The sequence below is a fragment of the Falco rusticolus genome, chromosome 1 (genome assembly GCF_015220075.1).
Source record: "Falco rusticolus isolate bFalRus1 chromosome 1, bFalRus1.pri, whole genome shotgun sequence".
NCBI lineage: Eukaryota > Metazoa > Chordata > Aves > Falconiformes > Falconidae > Falco > Falco rusticolus.
This window is the reverse complement of record NC_051187.1, coordinates 102,745,669-102,767,294: the sequence shown is the minus strand read 5'-3', so window position 1 is coordinate 102,767,294 and position 21,626 is coordinate 102,745,669. Positions and strand designations below refer to the sequence as shown.

General features: G+C 42.6%; 1 long non-coding RNA gene across 1 annotated transcript; it reads left to right on the top strand.

The window, feature by feature from the left end:
• LOC119150105 lies at positions 1 to 14,176 on the top strand. Its single transcript, XR_005104939.1, has 4 exons — positions 1 to 141; positions 10,936 to 11,062; positions 11,798 to 11,919; positions 13,759 to 14,176. It is a non-coding gene; the product is annotated as an uncharacterized LOC119150105 (long non-coding RNA).
• Positions 14,177 to 21,626: the final 7,450 nt, after the last annotated feature.

Genomic DNA, 21,626 nt, shown 5'->3' with positions numbered 1-21,626 from the left:
TTGGCTGCCTGTGTCCCATCTGGGCTGCGCCTCGGGAGGAGAAGACCCGCTTTTATAGAAAGCAGGACTTCAGGTATCTGTTCCTGATCTGCAACGCTGCTTGTTTCACAAGGGTTTATTGCAATGGTCCAGCATAGCTGGGTAGGTATTTCATGTGTACTTGTCCACGGTTTCTTTGCTGTCTCTGCTTTGTTATTGCCTAGGGGATACGCACTTGGTCAACTGACTGATGAGTTTGTTCTCATGGGGTTTCTGTTGCAGTGTACTGTGACCATGGTCTGACAATAGCTTGTTAGAATCCCGTAGCTTTTACGGCCTGTTTTAACTGCAGTTCCTGCTGGAGCGTGCTTTAAATGTTCTGGTTTCTGAGTGATAGGCTTCATTTGTATTGTGACAAAGGAATGTAGCTCCGTTTTGTGGAATTGAGCAGGTTTAGGTCTTGGAGAGTTAACTGAAATTGTCTGGGGCTGGGAGCCCTCCTTTTCTTGGGCAGTGTCTGTTTTCAGCATGCCTCGTGCTATTGTGTTTGTGCTTACAATTGTGTATTTGTAGCTAATGAGTGCCCCTACTATTCTTAGACGTTCAGCTGTGAAGTACATATTGATCTCCCAGTTTCAGCTCTTGCCTGCTGAGATTTATGCTCTGTCCCCTTTGAACATAATTGTAGTTTATGCACAAGATTAGCCTTTTCCTTGGAGGACAGCATGAGGCTTGTGGCCAAGTGGGCGATTGTCCTGCTGCTTGGGGCTTCCCATCCTGTGCAGCATTTTAGTATGGGCAGGACTGAGTGATGCCAAGATGCTATGGCATGGTACGCTCTAGAAATTATTTCTGATTGTATCTGTCAAGTGTAATGGCTATATCACATGCTTAAACTTGTGTGATGCCGCTAGCATCTTGGTCACGTTTGTAGTTACCTAGCTCCTGTAAGAAATGGCTTTTCATAGTGTCTGTTAAGACCTATAGTTAGGCTATACATGCCATAGGGCTAAAGAATTTGTCCATGCCAGAGGTGAGTCACTAACTGAACATTTCTTTTTCTCCCAAGGCTGTTCACCCATGATACACTCAAAGTGATAATGCATCTTAGTTTTATGTTTTATTGATGTTCTGCACTTGCCCGTTGCTCTCAGATGAGGACATCTCCAGCAACTGGTTGCACTTTTGGCTTTAAATACTGCTGTTAGCATTGCTTCTGGAATTGCCTTTACAATCCAGTTGGAGTCATGTTGGCAGTAGGTCAGAAAGCATTGCTGAAAATGTGGCAATTCTCTGACTGCTTTCTGTGGAGCAGGGACTGAAGGTTTCTGGATCTGCAAAGTCCTCCTTTTAGTTGCTTTTTGTCAGGGCTTTGTCTCCATATTTGTTGTGCTGTCTTTGAGGGGGTTTTGTTTGCATGTTCTGCTCTGCTTGTCTCTAGCACCTGATATATCACGGAATATAACCTGATTCTCCTTCTGCAGCTGGACTGAACCCTTTGTGTTTCATTAACTTACAACAGCATATGCATTGGGTGCTGATACCCACACTGCTCTGTCTGTCGTTTTATCTCCTGAGCTCCTGCAGTCTGAGCCTATGTAATTAGGCTAAACTATTGGCTGTTACTGTACTGATGGTTGCCGTGGGTAGCTGTAGTTGGTTTAGATCTTTGAAGACATTTCTGCAAGGGATTAGATCTGTCCTACACCATTTCCTGCTGGCTGGAATAGCGTGTCCACTGAATGACGTTGCCTTTCTCTAGGGTCTTGAAAGTAGATGTTCATACTAGAATTCTCAGCCTCTTAATGTAAGTACAGATTTCCACTTCTGCTTCTTGATTTCAGGGTGTTCTGTTTGGGGTTTTTTTGTTTGTTGGTAAATTTTACTAAAAGTCTTTATAGTCTCTTTTTAAGGGAGCACTGTGTTTATTGAACATGGCAAGTAACTTGATTTTCCCCCCCAAGCGTTACTCCATGCAAAGTGTCTCTCCCCCCACCCCCCCTTATTTGAGATAGAAGAAAGCTGTATTTCTTCAATTTTTCTCTCCTGTGGCCAGCTTGGTGTATGGATTTCTAGACAAGAAAGCCTAGCAGCTAATGTTACTAGCAAGGTTTTTCCTAACATTCTGCCTTTCTGCCGTGTTTCTCAAAGTCAGTTGTGATGAATCCTGTTAACTTAATGAGCTACCAGCATATTTTGTGTATCATACACTGAATAACATATTAAGGCTGTATAAAATGCAGTTTGCTTTCCTTATTTAGCAGAAAACCTCAGCTGTGGCATAGCGTTGTAGGTGAGTACAGACAAATGAAAATACTATGCTTTAGGTTTTGGGGTATCTACCCTGCAGGTTTCTTCATGAACACCCTTGGGTTTGGGCACTGCTGTGACCCCCAGTTTAATTTCCACTTTTTTTTTTTTTCAGTGCTGTCTCTGACCTATGTTAAGACTTGCAAGATCACGGTACTGGTTAAACAATGGCTATTATGGCTGTATGTAGTTTGGTTTTATGGTTATTTTTGGTTAGTTTTGTTTGTTTTAAGGGGACATGTTTAATGTTTGTAAAATCAGCTTTAATTTGAAATAATAACAAAGCGTTAGTATTTCAAAGTCCTTAGTTCTAGTGTTGACTGTTGCTGAATCATGTGGTCTTGGACAGGTTGCTTTTCTGAGCATGACTCATTGGTAGCACCTGCACTGCTGATAGCAAGGAGTGCCTTAAGATTTGTTCTGTATTTTTAACCTTTTAACTGCTGCATGAGTAGTTGGGGAGGGGGGAAGGGGCTAGAGGCAAGTTCTTAGTTGCTGTATTTTAAAGAGAGGGAGTTGAGACATGTTTAAGCGAAAGAAATTTTGTTATGAGCCTGGACATAATGAATGCATAGATATACCTGAAATGAAAAGTAAGATGTAAACAGGTAATGAATGAGTATACCTTTTTACTTGAGTAAGATGTAAGACTAGCAGGAGCCAGGATGTGGTCTCCATAAGTGATGCTTGATGCTGCAAGAAACAGTCATATGGGAAAAGTAAAGGGTGGAATACTTGCGTGGGAGTTGTCAACTGACATGGAAAAAGGGGACTGCACTTAAAGAGTTCTACTGATACGATTTCTGCAAACTTTTGTCTGTAGCAATGGAAACAGACTACAAATTTAAGAACCTTGGAAGATGAGGAATTGCTTCAAAAGGTGGTGTAATCAGCCCTGGTAGCAGGGGGTCCAGATAACAGCGATGAGGTGCTGTCAATCTTAAGTAAACTAGTGACCAGGAGATGTTTGCTGCTGATATGTGCTTGATGATAATACCTGTCCCCTCCTGAAAAAGGGTAAGATGGAGAATGTATGGGTTGAAGAATAACTGGTTAGTTTAAGAGTTTTGGTGCAGCGGAGGCAAGGTGGGTGATATGAAAGGCTGGTAACCGTTCAACAAGAAGAATGGAGTGAGAAAAAGCTGGGTGCAAGGAAGAGGCAAATAAAGCCTTTAGTGATAGCCAATATCGCACCCTAAGGTTAAATTGGAAAATGAGTCCAGCTCAGGCTGAAGTTAAATATGCTAACAGTAAGTAACATGCTAGGTTTAGAATACTTTGTGATTAATCTGATTTTGTCGTGACGCATTGTAAATCTAGACTGTCTCCATGGTATTCAGCAAATCTAATGTACTCTCTAGGGTACGGTCTTAGTTGTGCTAGGCCAGGTATTTTATGTATTGATTTCTTTTTAAGAATCTGTAGGCTTTCATACAGAGACAAGTTGTTTACTGATTTCAGAAAGACTGACGAATGGTCCAGGGGCAATCCTGCTAAAAGTGTTCCTGTTCGATCCCACAAGCTGGAGGTGCAGACAGATGTTGGAAAGGGAGATACTCATATGGTAGAGCTGATTCTCTTCTTAATGATACGGCCTTTACAGTATTTTTTGTCTGGCAGGATATGAGAGAGAACGAGATGCCCTGGACTAAATTTTTGGCTCGTGTTCATTATTGAAGCTTCATTTCAAAATAGTTTCACAAAAATCAAACCAAGAAACAGAAATCAGAGATGGAGAAGCTTTCTGTCTTTACAGGAAATAGCTATGCTGTAATCCAGGGTGAGATTGAGGTATTTGCAGGCTAGCTTTGAAGTAGGCTATTGCTAAATGGAGTCCATTAAGATCTCTGTAGCATGCACAATCCAGCAAGAGTCTTGGGAAATCAGACTCGGGTGACTTGCGCGCACCAGTTGGGGCGAGTGGGGCTGTGCTGTCAGCAGGAAAGCATGCGCTGTTTCTGCTTCAGCAGCAGTGTATGATGCAGACATTCTTTTTGCCACAGTAACATTTCATCAACTTGCTTCTGCTTTGTGCGAGTGATGAGAGAGGAGAATCGCACCCACAGGATGGTATTTTTTGTCCCTTGGTGGCCAAAATGAAGGCTCTTGGTTTTTTTGAGAGGTCCGTGATGGCTGGCAGATTTGGAACTTGTGGACTAGCGGCTCTTAGTTCTGGTTTAGACTGCTTTTAGAGGTGGGATATACTTTTATGGAACCAATGTAAGCTTCCTGAGAGAAGGCCCCATTTCTCTGTTAGCTTTTGCAAATCCTTTGACCCGCAGCCTCAGGAGTCTGCAGCCTGCAGCTCAGAGTTGGTGTTGTAGACCATTACTACTAGTTGGGCGTTTTCTGGGAGAGGGGGAATTAGTTGTGTCAAAAGTGGTGGAATTGGTAAGTATTTTTACTGTGCATGTGGAAAACTACGTGACCCTTAAACCAGAAATGGGGAAAGTAAATACTTTAGGAATGTCTTACTTTAATGCCCTGAAGGTGTTCTAAGGAACAGTGAAATGGTACAGTCCAAGTAAGCCAAGTGTATCGTCTACATGCTGCCTATATAGATTACTAGTGAAACATGCCTTATACTAGTTAGGAGGTGTTCCATATATTTGTAAAGAGTGTGTGATTTTATTACAGTAACAAAGCTGAGCTCAAAAAATGGTTTTGAAACCTGCATCAAGTTATTTTGAAACCTAAATTAAGGAGTTCCTAAGACTGCCATCTGCTAATGTGACAGTGCTTTACAAATAAAGTAGTAGTATCCCCCCCTTTTTAAAGAGTACTAAGCTGAGACAGTGTGGAGTGGCTTGTCCATTTCCTGTGTGACCTTGGACATCACAGATGAGAACAAAATCTGTTTTGAACTTGAACTATTGCTTTGGACTTTACTGTGTTCCTTATTGAAATGACTGAGCGAGGGGTGGGAATGGGCAATGACCTGAATAAAACAGAATGTGTCACGTAACACGCTGAGTGAATGAGTCAAGCAGAGACTAGACCAAGTAGATTTATAGATGTTAGAAGGAAATTGATTGGTGAAATTTTACTTCCAGGTTTGAAATAAAAGGTCTGTTTGGCCATGAGGTTTGTTGTTGTTGTTAAAGAAGAGAAGGATAAAAATTGATCTGCTTTTGTGTAGTTGACAACAATACAGATAAGTGGAAAGTGCCACTTGGACATGCTTGAAGAGCTATCACTATATCAAGTTTACATCCCGTACCTGATAGAAGGAAACAGAGATGGAATGCAGTTTAAGGTAATGCTGGTACTGCTACAGCTGGAATGATCTGTGCAGCTAACCTCTGTTACCTTGAGCCATTGCCAAAACTTCAGCATTCAGAGAGCAGGTGGGTGCTGAGTTCCTGCCTTGCCAGTGACATGGCAAAGCCTTTGTTCTGGCTCCTGCGTGCTAGACAATTGAGGGAGCAACAGTGGCAGAAAGAAAAGGCAAGGGTAAGTCCCTTGAGAAATTTTAATGTCTTTGCTTCTCCCTCTGTGCCTGTGTAGAAGGTTTGTGTGCCCTGGGCCACGTACAAAGGGAAGTACTTGGTGTTTTGCTCCTTATAGATGATGGCTGATGGGGCTAAGGAGACTTGCTGTAATCCTACCGTGGCGATGTAGTTGATCACACTCTACCATATCAGCTCCGCCTCTGGACACTGGAGATGATAGGACAATGGCGGTACTAGAGCATTATGCGAGTAGGAAGAATCAGTTTTAAAGGGGCTAGGTGCTCCAGTGGTCTAGTAGGGTCAGGTGTTTACACCCTTGGTAGACTTAGTGAATAAGAGGTGCTTTGAAGGGGAACTACTGATATTTTTTCCTTTGCCAAATAAGCATAGGTTAAAGAATGAAGGAGGCCATTACAAATCTGGCAGGCATTTTTGTCTTGCGTCTTCTGCTGGCACAGTTGTTTCTTTTGAAAAGATCTGTCGGTGCAGGTTTTGCCTAGGAAGACGGGAGTAAGCTCTTATAGCAAGATTGTGTTTTCACCAGGAAGGGCTACACTCACCTGACAAGCCCTTTGCTGCCATAAAGCAAGGTAAAGCTATTGATGGTTAGCCCACAGCATAGACCTGGCCTCAGTGTAAAGGTCTGGGCAAAGCTATTTATTTGAACTAGGTCTTAGTTAAGCACATGTTGTAAGAGCATGAGGTTTGTTTTGTTTTGTTTTTTTCCTGGCATGTAGCGTATCATCAAGGAGAAACCCATCAAGTTAGTGTGTGTTTGTTTGATTTTTCTAATAGCATCTCCTAGTCAGGAGAACATGCTCAGAAAGGACTAAGAAAAGTAATTTTTGGTCCGAAACTTGACAGTGCTTTTGAGCCTTTCTTATCTCTGTTTCATGTCTTTAATTTGGAAGGGTGAAAGGGAAAGTGATTTCTAATCCAGCTAAACACATCTGACTCCAAACTTCGATTTGTTTGCTTGAGAATGAGATACGCAGATGAGCTGTCTGTGTAAATGTTTAATGAAAGAGGTTAGAGTGGTGGTTTGCTCTGACACTCGTACAATTTGAAGTATTTGTATTGTGCTTTGGATAAGAGTTGTGTGTTTTTTCTCTTTTTTCTACTTGATATTTTAATTCTCCTGGGTTTAAGAATAAGTGTATTCAGTTTTTTAAAAAGTCAGTGATGGGAGATGGATAAATGAGATGTTTAACACAGCTTCTTGAAGAGAGCATGTGTCTGAACTTCTGTTTTGTGAGACAGTTGATGTCCCCCACTTCATGTCACTTGTCAAGCAGTGACATCATAAGGGACAGAATTGGGCTGATTCTTACAGCTTTGAAAAAACTGATTTTAGGAATATGAAAACAGTGTTATAGAGATACTGCAATATAAAATACACTGCAAATATAAATAATATGGAGAATTGCCTTTGTTTCTGAAATATGTATATGTATAATATTTGGAGTTCCATTTTACCCTAGAGCTCTTTGCTTTTCTCCTGTCAGTAGGGAACTCTGTATGTTTAGATGTTACCTAAGAAAAAGGAAGAAGGTGTTACGACTTCCTTGTAATTAATGGATTTGCTTAGAATTCATGTCGAGTGGGTAGTCTCTCTAGAGGCTAGTGAAAACCTCCACCCCAGCCCATTTCTGATTTCTTGTTGTGTCCTAACTACTCTTACAAATTGCTTACCACAGCACTCTGCTTGTTGCCCCTGGCATATTGTTGCAGAAACCCCATCTCCAGTGATTTGTAGCAGTATTCTAATTAAATTGTTTATCGGTGTTCATCTATTTGTTTGTTTAAAGCTGAATGCTGTGTGAGTTAGATAAATGTCTTTTGAGTGACCGAAAGAGCAAGTTCAGAGGCAGTAGAGTCACTAAAAGGTTTAATTTAAGAACTTAAGAGTAGCTTTGCTGAACTGTGGATTTCTTTTGATAGAACAGGCTCCATCGAAACAGTAACTAGTAGTATTTTGGCCTGATTGTACATTGGCGTGAGTGAACTAGTTTCTCACATGCTTGTAGCACAGAATTTATTATTGGCACAGTCAATTGGTCAATATTGGATCTGTCAAGAAGTTGAATTTTCCTTTTTTGTTACAAAGGCAGCCTGTGGCCTTTGTAATCTTTTTCTGCAGCTCCATCCTCCTCAATCCTTCAGCATTTGCTTTGATTTCCATGACTTGTTGGCTTTGCTTGAGATCTTTGTGGAGTTTAGCCTTCTGGGATCAAAGGGGTTATATCTAAATATTTTATGGTTTCAAGTGGGGACTCTGCCAAGAGACTTACTGAGCCCTCCCTCACAAAAGACTTTTTTTTCCTTCTACTTGGCACAGATAAAATGATGTAATTGGGACTCGTGTAACTCCCTATTAGTTCTACTAGATGCTTGGGTACCAGCTAGAAAGGAGCAAAAGGGATTTCCTTCTACTAGGTTCTCATCAAGTTGACCATGTCATTTGAGGTTTGTTGGGCAGCTCATGCTTTTGTATGACTTCTTGTTGGGTTTATTTTCCATAATGATTTGGGAAAGCTGATTTTTTCCCCCCCCCTCCCAGTCCAGGAACAATTGCTCATCCTTTCCCATCACTGAGGCAGCTGGTTGGAAATAGGCAAAAATTTCACAACTTTTCGAAGCCAGTTGTATTTTTTTCCCTGCTGAGAGCCCTCTAGCACTCTCCTTATCTGTCTTAAGAAGAAAAATGCAGCCTGTGTTAACATGCTTAATTTCATTTCTGTCTCTGACTCCACCTACCCTAGCACAGTTCAGGATCATTCTTTAGTCTTTCTTGAGGACTCTGTGTGATTGGGGCTTAATCCTGTGCCCCTGCATTATCAGGGGGTATCACCTCACTTTCTTGACACCTCTCTGTGTAAACTGTTGTCTCAGTGATGCTTAGATTTGCAAAGGAGCATAGCTTCTGTGTGAGCACATAAGGTGAAGTTGCCTGGGCTTTCAGAAATGCTTCCTGCCTGACAGTGCCTGTTGAGCCCCTGACAGATTTTTGCCACATTCTGCATGGGCTTTGGAAGAAACTTCTAGGTATTGCAGTGCTTCTGAAAAAATGTGCCTGCAGCATCTAGACAGGGCTTGTAGTCAGTCAGTGATTCCAAACGCTGAGTATTGCGCTGTGACCACACATAACATAGTTACTACTCAGTAATCATAACAGCTAATTATGGTTTCAGTTTTTGCTGTCTCATGGTTGCCTTTCCTGTAATCTCTTAGTACATGGGCTATGGGTTTTGGTTTTCTTATGCAGAAAGATTCTCTGAATGTTTTCTCTGTAAAAGCCTGGACAACTCGTGCCCATCTCAGATGACTGGGAACCAGCGGGTGCCATTGTACATGTCTACCCCTGGTGCCACCCCTCCCCTGCTCAGGCAGCAACCTATCTGGACTTTTCTACAATGTCATCGACACATGCAGTTAGCCTGAGAGTCTGGTATACCCTCTGTTGTACCGGCGCTCTAGTGAGGAAAAAAAGCTGTTACGTAGAGGCAGTTTTGCCTTACAGATGTGGAATGGAGGTAATTGGGGTACCCAGCGTAGTAGTGAAAGCATGGCTGTATACCCAGGCCATTGCCACAGGAGAGGACTGAAGCAGAAAGTCATTCTGAGGTTATTTAGAGCTTTGGGGTTTATCAAACTGAGTTTAAGGTATCCCTAGGTGAAAAGGAAAAATGGAAAGCAAGCTAAGCTGTTTACCCAGGCCCCCTGAGCTGAAAGCCTCAGAAGCACCTAGTGTATTGTGTGAATGTGAACTGCGCCAGCTGTGGAGGGTGGCAGTTGTGCCCTGGGCCCTTTGCAACTGCCTTGCACTCCTGTTTGGGCTATGGATGCCTTTGTTCGCTTGCTATGTGGATATATGATTAAGCTCTGGAGCTGCATTGCTGCAAGCTAAGGAGGCTGGATCGGCATATTCCTGTTTGGTCAGTCCTAACCTAAGACATAAATCTTGTGGTTTTTTTGAATGCCAGACTGTTTGCTGCAAGTTTCCATGCTAGTACTGCCATATACTGTCCATTCTTATGCTCTGGTGAGCTACGGTGATGTGTGCTATCTTTGTGGTTCAAAGAGGGCACTCTGATAATGGTTAAATGCTCACGTCCCCCCCTTTCCCCCCCTCTCTGTATGCTGTAAGGCTTCACGCCTGGAGCTTGCCAGGCAGCCTGCCCCGGGTGTTGTGCGTAGCAGGCAGGAGTAGGGAAGCTCGGCTTTAGGAGAGGGAGCTTGAGTAAGGCAATGAGATTGGGAAGCCTGGCAGTAACTCTTAAGCCAGAAGATAACTCTTGGTTTTGGTTGGTGGTCACTCCTTAAGCAAACATTTGAGAGCTTCAGCAAACTGGGCCTTGCAGCCAAATTGTTTGTTGAGGATGCTGGAGATGGGTGACAGGATTGGCTTGTTCTCTGTAGCCTTGGTGGGCTGGGCTATGTAGGGAAGGGCTGTCAGAATGTGCTCTGAGTGGAAGGAGGCTAACTCCTGAAAATCGTTCCCATACTGCTGTACTGATCCTTCTGAGAATTGTCCTTGGTGCTCAGCTTCTGGGTTTCCCAGACTCGGCCACAGGCTGAACAGTTTTGGGCACATGCATGTGCTTTGTGGTGGGTTTTTATTCCAGTTGGTTACTGCGGCCTTAGGGCTTGTCTTTTTTTCTTTTACTTCCTCTTTTCTCGGATGAGTGTGCTTGAGGAATGGACTGGCTAATCTGATGCTTTAATGATAGCCAAATAGCCTTGGTCGCTCTTGAAGTTCTAGTGGCACGACCACTTGATTTCATCCATCCCCTTGAGAGTCCTTCCTCCCTTTCCTACCCGTTGAGAAATGGGGGTGTGTGTGGTATTTGCTGTATAAGCAAGGATAGGTAGCAGCAGAAGCCCAGTGGTTCTGACACGATAATGATCTAATTGCCTTCATCAAGTCCCACAGTTGCTTGTCTTGGCCACAGAGAGAAAAAGAACTTTTTGCTCTGTGATAATAAGCTGGTTTGGTGTCCTGATGGGAATCCACCTCTAGCAGAGCCCCAGGGCCTGCACAACTAATAGAGAGGAGTTTTAAGCTGGCTCAGCTGGCAACCGAGTCCTTTTTTTTTTTTTTTTTTTTTTTTTTTCCCCCCCCCCTGCAGTTTGGCCATGGGCCCTTTAAGAGGCCTCTGAGCACAATATAAATACTCTCTTTTATTTGTCATAGGCATCTGTACAGCTCCTGGTATGGCTGGCAGTATCTGAGACTCTTGCAGTCCTCCAGCATCTGCTGCTGTAAAGCTGGAAGGTGACTTATTCCAGAAGTACAAAGAAAGAGCAGAAATGCATCAAAGGTAATGGAGGAAGCCCCCAGCAACAGCTGCCGTCGTTTCTTTCTGTCCGATCCATAACCAATGTATGCTTCAGCTGTACACATGACTTAATATTTCGGTTGGGCACTTCCAGCTCATGGTTATGTGACGGGAAGAGAGGTAAACCATAAACTGGTTCTCTAGTGTCAAGGTAAAGGGACATCCTGCAGTGTGTTTGGGATTTGGCTGCAGACTGAGTAAGTGTGCCATGGCTTAGAGACTGGTGGGAAAATATCCTGTAGGAGGAACCTCTGTGGTCCTGTGAACCTAAAGGAAAGCGGGATTAGATTCTTGGGTTGTTCCATGCCTGAGTAATGCCGCAGAAGAAAAGGGAAACTGGTCCCTGCAGAGTGTAAAATGTGATGTTAACAGTGGGACACTGTGTCCGTGCTACTGTTACAAAAGGTTTTAGCTCAGAGACCTGTCAGCATTTAATTACAGTTGACTTTTAAAACAGTCTTTCTGGTAGGTAAAAGAACATTTTATTATTAAATCTGCACTTCAGACTCAGGAATTTTGAATGTTTGAATTGGTTGCAGAGGCAATTAAGCACCTAAATCCCTTTTGAGATGAGATCATGCCAGTTCTTTCTGTAACAAGGGTGTACAGTGTTTATTCCTGCTTTTTATACAACTGCCATTTGGCTTTTTTCTTTTTTTTTAAATTGTCTTTTGGCTCAGCTAACTAAAGCTAACCTCTCTTCTTTTATTGCTACAGCCCTGTGACTGTTGCTTTATAATTATAAGACACCTGGGAGGAATTTAGTCTAACAGTGATCTTCCTTCAACGTGTTGTTACATCACCCATGAAAAGATCAGAGAGATAACCCTTTGTCCCAGGTAAATTTTAGAAAGTAGAGCAGCATAAGCAAGCTGGAATTGCTGTTTTGCAAAAACAGTGTGTAGGGTTCAGCAGGGAGAGGACTGGGTGACCTCAAATGAAACTTGCCTCAGAGAAAGGAGATGTCCCACTGATGAAGTCTAAGCTTTGGAACAAAAAGTCCCAGAAATAGTTAGCCATAGGTGGTCTCCTGAGAACGTGTAGCGAGATGGGAACTCATGGGAATGCTGCTGTTTAAAAAAGTCCCTTTGTACTATGGTTTCAGGTAACAGCTAAGGTGTGCTGGAATGCTAGGTGTGATCCCCAGCTGACGAATGACCAGAGCTTGGATACAGACTCCTTAGAATTTTTGGTCCCAGCTCCCAAGCAATCTAGTGAATGCCCAAACCAGATTGATCTCAAAGGATTGTACTGTCCCACAGTAAAAAAGGGACAGTTTATACCGCAAACCTGAGGAGTGTCATCTGAAAATTACTGTGTTGCTCTCTGTCTTGAGGTGAGAGTGGTTAAGATCTTTGGTGATCTGAAGTGCTCCAGGACCAGCAGATTGGAAATTCCTTGTTTGAGGAGCCCTTTAGCTCTTAACCTCTTAAGTGTGGAGGTCCCTTAGTCACCAACAGGTTTCAGACCAGTGGCCTGCAATGATGAAGGGAGCGGCTGACACCTCAGAACTGTCAGAAGCTGTCTGGTTTGCTGTTTTCTTAAGTTTGTTTCTAGTTAGGAATGTACATTTTAACACGGACTTAGGTTCTTGGTCAGCGCTGGATTCTGTAAAGCTTGCAGCTATGGAATCACGCAATGTGAGGAGATACCTGATGTTGCATGGTTTGGTTTTCTGATGTAAATGACTATTAATGCATAACATAAATGATAGGGGATTTTTTGCCAAAACTTTTTGTTTACATGTTATTTAATAACGAGTCATACTGATACACAGCCCTACTACTGATTGCAGGTGGCTCACAAACGTTTGACTCCATTATCTGATTATTCTTGGTATTTTCATCGAAGAATATAAAACACCGTGGTCAGGGACTCCTGTGTGGTTCTCTTTCCAAAACTCTTGCTTGGAGACTGCTGAGGAAGTGTGCCAGCTCTTAGATATAGGAACTTTTTGGTAGAATGACCTGTATTAAGTAATGGTTTGAAGGTCCCGGCCACAGGAGAATATGGAAGGGATATTTGTGGAAAGTGATTTAAATGCTGACTGAAAACAAGAGACTCCTAAAATGTCTGAAAATTACCATCATTTGTGGTTATTTGCGTTGGTGGGGTTTATCCCCTGTGGAAATGAAGCCCCACTTTCTCAGGGAAATAACCTGCCCAATTGAAACTGAGGGAGTTGAAGTACTTCGGTATTTCTGAGAAAGCCTCACAAGGTGGATGCCCCTTGGAATGGTACTCGGAATTAATTCATAGCCCTGGAAGGCGTTGGCTGAGGCAGGGGCCGCTGGATGGTGCTGTTGTCTTGTGGTTGACCGGCATAAAAACTGGTTACTTAAGAGACATGACCTGTTCCTAGGGAAATCCACTAGAAAACTAGTTTTAAAAGTTAAGTATCTGGCATTTGAGAATGGCAAGCATGGTGCTCATGTATAACATCTTTGTATCATTTTATGAGAAAGTCATGTCTCTTGGTCAAGAAGGGAAAGCTAAAGTACCTTGGCTACTTGTGAGCATTTGGGAGCTGTATTCATGAAGGCTATAGGACGGTGAGCAAACAAGTTACCACCACCACCAATCTGGATAAAACCCCCAAGCCTCACAGGTAGTAGTGTAAGGGTTTAGTTTAAACTGATGTCTTTGAGCTTCCACTGAGATGTAAATTTTTATTTCAGATAAGCTGCTCACCTGAAAATCAAAGGAGCAATGAATAGTTAAAAAGGAAGGAGAAGTCAGAAGTTGTGTTTATCCCAGCGAGCATGAGCGAGTGCGTGTACCCGTGCACCGTAGGAGGGAGTCTACACACAAGCTTTTCAGAGGTAGGGAGTAGTAAGTCCTGAAGAAAAAACTATGTGTGTGTACAGCTTCTGAAGTTACTGAGATCAAACCAGAAGCTTTTCAGGGAAATGCGATACTCGGCTCTGTGAAGACGTGCATGGTCTGACTTCATTCCTCCTTTTGGCCTGGAGGAGTGGAATTGCAGAGTTTGAGCCTCAGATCTGCTGAGGCAAATGCTGTTAGGCTCAGGGCTTGATTGCACAGAGTGAGGATTCAAAGTAGGACCATGTGATTCCATTTAGCTCTAGGTGATGGTTTGAGGCAGTGTCCTGAAGGAAAGTGCTTTTTAGCGGAAAGATTTCAAAATGTAGTTTGCTCTAGTGTTGTGACAAAGATGTTGGTCAAGAGTTGTTTTTTTTTTTTAAATATGATTAGTGCTTTTGAGTACCATTGCTTCCAGGTGCGTGATCTGGGATAGCTTAAAGGGTCTGTCTTTTTTTTTTTTCTTGTTAGAAATAAAGAAGGGGAAGACACTTCTTCAAAACCTATCGATGTAAAAAAAATTAAATAAATCAAGTGCATTGTTTGACTTGAGCTTTGGGCTTCCTCTGTCTTAAACAGGCCATTTTATGTCATTTTATCTGCCTTTTACCATGCATTTAAAATAGGACCATTGCTAATTGCCTGCTTGGTTAGGAGTTAAAAGGAAAATTCAAGTAGTGTTTCTGACATACTGTGTATGTTTAAGGCATGGAGTTCTTTCAGATGCAGAGAGTAGCACTGGACTGCTTCCAAAATCCAGTTTTAGTAAACTCTGTGTGACTTCAGAAAGGAACAATTTCTTCCTTTGTTTTGTTGCTGTTCTCATAAAAAGAGTATGTATCTGTGTATGTATGCCTATGTACGTGCATGTGTGTGTTTCATTACCACTTTCTGCAAAGTTTTTGAATACTGACTGTTGTGACCTCTGGATTGTAAAATCAAGTTGCAGAATGTCTTAGTGTAAAGACTGACTTGCTGCCTCTTTTTTTTTTTTTTCTTTCTTTTTTTAATTTTTTTTTCCTCCTGGTCCACCAGTTTGGATAACTATTTCCAAGTTACTTGAATCCAAAGAGTGTTTGTGAAAGCTGAGAAGACAGAGTGTAAGCGTTTACTGCCGGAATTTGGGACTAGCTCATGGCCTGAGATGGAGTGCTTCAGATGCAGTTAAGCTTCCAGCACTTTGTTTTCTCTCCGCAAAAGCTGTAGAGGATGTCACCTGTGGCTGTTATGCCCCCTGGCATTCAAGGAAGAGCTAACTCTGCCTTTTCAGCTCACAGTCCTGGCATTCCTTGTTAAAAATTCCTGACTGACTACTCGAAGTTTTCCTTGTTCATGTCTGTGCAAAGATTTAGGAAAGTTATTAGGAGCTAGTGATAGCCAGAGGGCTGATAATATAGCTGAAAGTGATTAGATGGTGCAAGGTGTCACTCTCTTTCTGCTTTTTAGAGTGTGTTGCCAGCTATTTTGCCTGCTTGGTGGCACTTGGACAAAACATGGCTTAAGAGCAGTGCTTAGTGGTACAAGCAGTATTGTTTTGTTACTTACCGACTCACTTTGTTTTCTCCGGTCTCAAATGAAAGATTTTGGCTACAGGTGTTCTTGTCACTATGCCTTCTGTGACCTTGCAAATGAAGTTAGCGTGTCTATGGGAGAGAGTGCCTTAAAGTTACTGTGGGAAAAATTTTGAAATACGGTGTGTTCAGAGTGGCAGCGGGATAATAAAGATTCTGCTCAGCCAAGCAGAAATGCTGATTTCACTTTAGGGCAGGATCAGCTACATAGCAATGAGCTCACTCTAGCTTCTAGTGACGGAATTTCAAGTTGTCTCACGTTTAGTTAGTGTATGGAAGGTGACACTGAGAAAGTAAACCTGCTTTCCTTGCCCTGCTCCTTTCCTTTCTTAGCCAGGGTGCATCATGATGTGCTGGTTCTGGGCCACGCGTCTCTGTCTCCCTGTCCTGGCAGGAAGGGCATGCGTGCTGTACAATACGGCTTCCTAAAGCCACTTGGGTTGCTGGCTAGAGGGAGCTGTGTGGGTTAGGAGATGCTGCTGGTAGAGGGGTAAGGAAGTGAAAGAGGATGTGGGTCACATTTTTCAAAAATTCTTGATCACATATGGGTTATGGCACGATGCCACTGCAAAAGTAGACGGCGCTTCACGTTTAGTCATGCCCGGTGCTTATTATAGTTCTGTTGTGGGATTCCAACAGCATGCCAGCTGCGAGTGCCTATCATTAGATAGTCATCCCAGCAGTGGAGTGATCCACCTCCTGGGTGGGAAGAGCCACTGACAGCTGCCCGGAGACACTGGGTGGGAAAAGCTGATGCATGGACAAATGACATGCTAATCCCAAGTAGGGAAAGGAGTGTGATGCCAGCCATGCAGGACAGGGATCGTTACAGGCCTTCCTCTACTTCTGCCCATGTTGGCCTTGCTCTCCCAGATTAGTAAACACTTGGGCAAAAAGCATGAATAGAAATAACATAGCTGGGAATCACTCTGCTATGCCTAAGTGCATATGAGGGTTGTTGGGAAGGTTAATGCGGGTATTTCTGCAGTGTAAGCTGCGTGCAGGAAAATTCTTCTGCCCAAATTCCTGCTTGCTTGCTGAGCTTTGACCGCAAGAATAGCAAAGAAAAGCATGAGAAAGGTCTCCAGGGAATGAGCAGCAGGATGGGTTTAGGAAGGATGAAGTACTATGCTGAAGTTTGCTTTCAGCAGCTGGTATCTTCTAATATGAAATTACAGCCTGAAATGTAGACAAAGAATATAGAAATACAGTGATGAAAGTGACTTTAAATCCTAATAGCTGATTTTGCTTTCTGTTTTTAACTCAGCCCAGAGTTAACTTTGAATTTACTTATGTGATGAAGACCTCATAACTGCCTCTTTTTGAGGATCAGACTGGCATTTAAAAACAAGCTTAAGTGTATTTATGTAAGTGTGATGCAGAGCATTCTCACCAAACTGTTAGAATTTCCTTGTTGACTGTGTTTAATTTGTGGCCAACTGCATTTAAGAATGACCTCTTCCTCATGGGATATTTAGTGACTCTGTTTTAGTAGATAAACTCCCCAACTTAGCAACATGAAAGCTGTCTTCCTTGCATAATATTATAACACCCCATTAAAAAAAGAAAGAAACCTATAACTTAATGTGATAACTTTGATTTAATAACTTGGGTTATGTATAAACTCTTCCTGTCTGAATGCTGATTATGTTTATCATTAAATGGAGGTGCTGGCACATATGTATAGGAGGCCTAGGATCTGTAGTAAATATAAAGCCCGTAAATATTTAAGGCGTATTTCAGCCTTTAACACATCCTTTAGTACTGTTAAGTCAAAAATAACTTAAAGCAGATCTAGGAAAACAGCTTAAAACTAATTTGGGAAACGCCGTTACTTATGGAAAATGGAAATGATGTTTTAAGACTACGCAACCGACCTTGGTGTTACCTGTACCATTAGATTTATTAGCATGTGCTTCACACAGGAACACTGCAACTGAGTGAAACCAGAACACCCTTAGCCCTGCCTGCCCCTCGGCTCCTAGGCCAGCCGAGTGGCCCCCGTGCCCACCTGTGGCCTGGCCCTTGCTTGGCTTGAGCCTGGCCCGGATGGTGGCCCCCGGTGCTGGCCGTGGTGCTGAAGGGCACTGGTGGGGACCTGGGGCAGCCCCCCCTGCCAGTTGATTTAGACAGATTCCTCCCACTGGGAGTAACTGGGAGGCAACACACCCATCATCAGGTGGTCTGTCTGGAGCACAGCGATCCCTCCATCTCCCTGGTGACATGTTTTCAAGCCCCTAGTCATGTTTCCTTCCAGAGTCATACCCTTTCCTTCTGCCTGTGGTGACTTTGCCAAGCCAGATGGTAGACCCTTGAGCAGAGGTTTCAAACGGGGCATGGTTTATCAAAAAGTGATGCATTCTGGTGGGTCTCGCTTAAACATGCTGAAGGTTTGGAACATAGTTGGTGTTTATTCTCACAGTGTAGAAAAATGGGTGTCTAAAAGTCCTTTTGAGCAGATGTGCAATTGCTTGCATGTTTGGAAAACGTCTCATATGAGTTGTTTGGGGAGTTCAGAGTGAAGTCTTCTAATGGGAGAGGCGATGCAGCCAACATATCCTTAGCACTGGAATTGCATTTGTGTCTTCAAGTATTTACCTGTTTGCAGTAGAGAAGAAAACTTACCTTGTTTGTGTGCATTTATTGGTTTGGAGGACTGGATGTGTTCAGGATGACTGCTAAGTGGAAAGCGAGGGGTTGCTAACATATTAAAAGCAAATATTTCCAGGGTTTAGTATTCCACCTCTGTAGACTGTGGCAGCGGTGCAGGCTTAGCTAGTAGTACTAACAGCAGTGTTTTTGGATTCTTCATCTTTTGTCATCTTCCAGTGAATCAGCATCTATTTCTGTGTAAAAAGTCATAACATGAAACACCTTAAAAGGGCTGATCCCTACAACAATAAACAATTAAAAGGAAAAACCGAATCCTTGCTCCAGTAGAAAATCAAAGACAAATCGAGCTTCCAAGGAACACCATTTTGTGACGTCCCTGATTACAGTAATAACAATAAAGGTCATGAGAGCTCTGCCATCCTGAGAAGTGATGTTGCTTGCTTAGAAAAGTGGACCCTGCTGAGGCTCAGATCAGGTCTGTCTGATAATGGAAATGGAACAGCCGTGTTTATTTCTAGAATGTGTCAGAGAACCTGTTTCTGCTCTTTGGTCTTCTATAACAGTCAGGTATTTATTTACATGGTCTGAAACTCAATGGCTTGTTCTGTAAAATGGAATTTATGTATATGAACGCTTAGTACCTTTCCTTCCCCTTTTGTGTGCTGATGGCATGACATCTTGGTAAGGAAAATGGAAGGGTAACGGGATTTTCCTGGTCTAAGGTCATACTGCTGCCAAAAAGGATGGTTTCAGCCTGACACTAGTGGCATGTTCCTGCCCCCTTCCCCACTGTACTGCTGTGCAGAGGGAGTGGGATAAGTTGGGGCTAAGCCTCAGAGTTCTTGTTACGTTCCTTCCTGCCCTCAGTATAGTTTAGAGAGGTTATTTTTCTTGGTAGGTGACCGAATCTGAGGTCCAGTGCATCTTTGGATGTATTACTTTTGAGGGCATTTTGTTACCTTATGAGGAATTAAGCCATAAATGTTGGTTTTGTAAAATATAATTTTGGGAGGATATTGCAAATGATAAAATATCACGATGATGCAGTAGACACAGAAATTCATCAAACTTTTTAAAATGGTCAGTAGTAAGGCTTTTGCTTGTGTGCTAATTCATACTGAATAAAACAAAAGGAACTGAGAAACTCTTTGATAGCCTTACACTGAAGAAAGCATGCATTGAGAAAACTAAGTGGATAAGCATGTGTCTGTGCCTGGTGATCTTCTATTTTTGGGCCCTTCTGTTTTAAAATATTGCAGCTAGTTTGAAAATGAATTGAGAGCACCACGTATTGGTTGGAAATATAGAGAATATATATAGAAATGAGTGATCTGTTCAAGGGAGTAAAATTAAGTAACAGCAGGAAATCTGAATGTACTACCACAATCTATTATTACAAAAGCTTTGCTTCTCCTGTTGGAATAAAGAAAACTAATAATAATGTGTAAATTGAAAAAAGTCTTAAGTTTAGAAATCTGATTTCAGATTGTTGGGGTGGTTCTTTTTTTGCCTTTTTTGACTCAACTGGCTGTGCAGCCAAAAAGATGTAATAGAGTAGGTTTTGTTACATCTGTCCTCAGTGGGCTCAGACAATGTGGGACAGAATAGTCAAGTGCAATAAAACTCTAATAAAGTGAATTTCTCCTTAGTGGAAGGATTGCTGAAAATTAGCTGAGGATATTGAAGAATATTTGTCCATTGTTTGTTAGAATGCTATAAAATATATTATAATCACACAATGCTAACACATTTTTGGTCCCTGCAGCTACACCTTCTGCTGTATTACACTGTAAACCAAGGGGATAAATGCTGTAGGTCAGTGACTGGTGCTCTGCAGGTGATCCATACGGTACCTGGATAAGTTGGACCCTGGTCTGTAACCACAGCCGGTTCTTTCTGTGCAGATACCACTTCTGCCATCACTTTTAATGTTAGGTCTGCAGTGGAATTGCTGGTTTGCTTGCAGCTGTTGAGAGACGTAATGTAACTCTGGATGCAGGCAGATGTGTCACCTTACTTGCCGTATCTGCTCTGTGTGTGTGTGTTACCTGTTCACTGAGAAAGGCCATGTGGACTTTTGAAAAGCCACGACAGGAATGAATGAGCAACTTCTATTTGTCTTTTGTGTCCCCAATACTGCAGGTATATCTTATTTGCATTATGATAGGATGCTGAGGCCTGCTTTCTCACATCTGAGGCTGAGTTTTTGATCTGATTTCAAGCCCTGCAAAGCAGTACTCAAAGTTGGTGTGCACAATGATGGCAGAAGCTTTAAAGCACTCAAGGTTGGAGGAGAAGTTACAGTCTTCTAGGGCTGAAAAACTGTTTTTCCCTTTGTCTGCTCTATTAAGTCACCATCGATTTGTTACTTGGGAAAGGAAAGGAACAGGGAGAGATTTGGTGTTCAGTGATGAGAGTCTGCATCAGATGCTGCATATAAGAGTGTTTCTGTGGTGCTGGATGGAGTGTACAGATCTGGCCAGGTGGAGACATGTAGGAAAACGTTAAACCCTGAAAAGAATAGTCAGGTTTTCTTTCTAGATTGTGCCTACTTAGGTGCAGGCAGAGGAGAAGTCAGTAAAGGGAGGCCAGACGTAAGCGGGCCCTTACAGAAGAACATGGGATTATGAAGCCAAAGGTCAGGATCTCTCCTAGAACCTGCAGGAAAGATACTGGGACTGCTTTTCACAAGGATTATGAAGAACATGGTTCAGTTGCCAAGGGAGAGGGAATATGCTGCCTAGCAGCTGGTGGGACTTCACCAGCAAAGGGTAGAAAACTGCAAAGCCTGGATGTTTTTATAGTTTTAGGCACTTTTTGATACAAAGCCAAAGACAAGTTGTTGTTTTAACTTTCCCAGGAATGCTTGGTCACAAAATAAATGTGGGTGCTAAACATAACTTAAACATTATACCTGCCTGACTGATTTGGTAAGAAATGACTGAATTGTCCTGCTTGCTGCTAGAATGCAGCCTGTGCTGGGGGATAGGCTAGAATTCGGTCAGCAGCTATGAAAACTGCAACAGTTTGGGACTTAACTAGAGGAATTTGTACAGCTGCAGTGCAGTCCTCTGGATGGGATTGTGACTCCAGTGTTATGCCATTGTATGTAGGAAGAGACATGAGAAATATTTTTTCCTGAAGTTGGTGGGAGCTGTGTTCAGTGCTATTTCCTAAGAAGGCACCTTCGGCAGCAATAAAAGAGACTGTGTTTTATTGGTAATCAAAACTACCTTCAGAGAAATTCAGCTACCTGAGGGGTAGACTGACTCATCGTTTACAATGTTGGTTAATGACAAAGAATATGTTCAGAGCGATTCAAAGGAGAACGGGGCTGCTGCATTATAAATCTCGCTTCCTGTTTTTGCTTGAAGTTTTGAGACATCCTCCCTCAGACTTGACTAAAACCTACTTCTCTTGTAAGCTGGTTGATAGCACCAAGGTGGAAAATCGATATGAGGAAGGGTGATGAGCTTAATCTCTGTAAAAAGCAGGAATCACCCCCTGCCCTACTTAAGTTCCTTTTTTTTTTTTTTTTT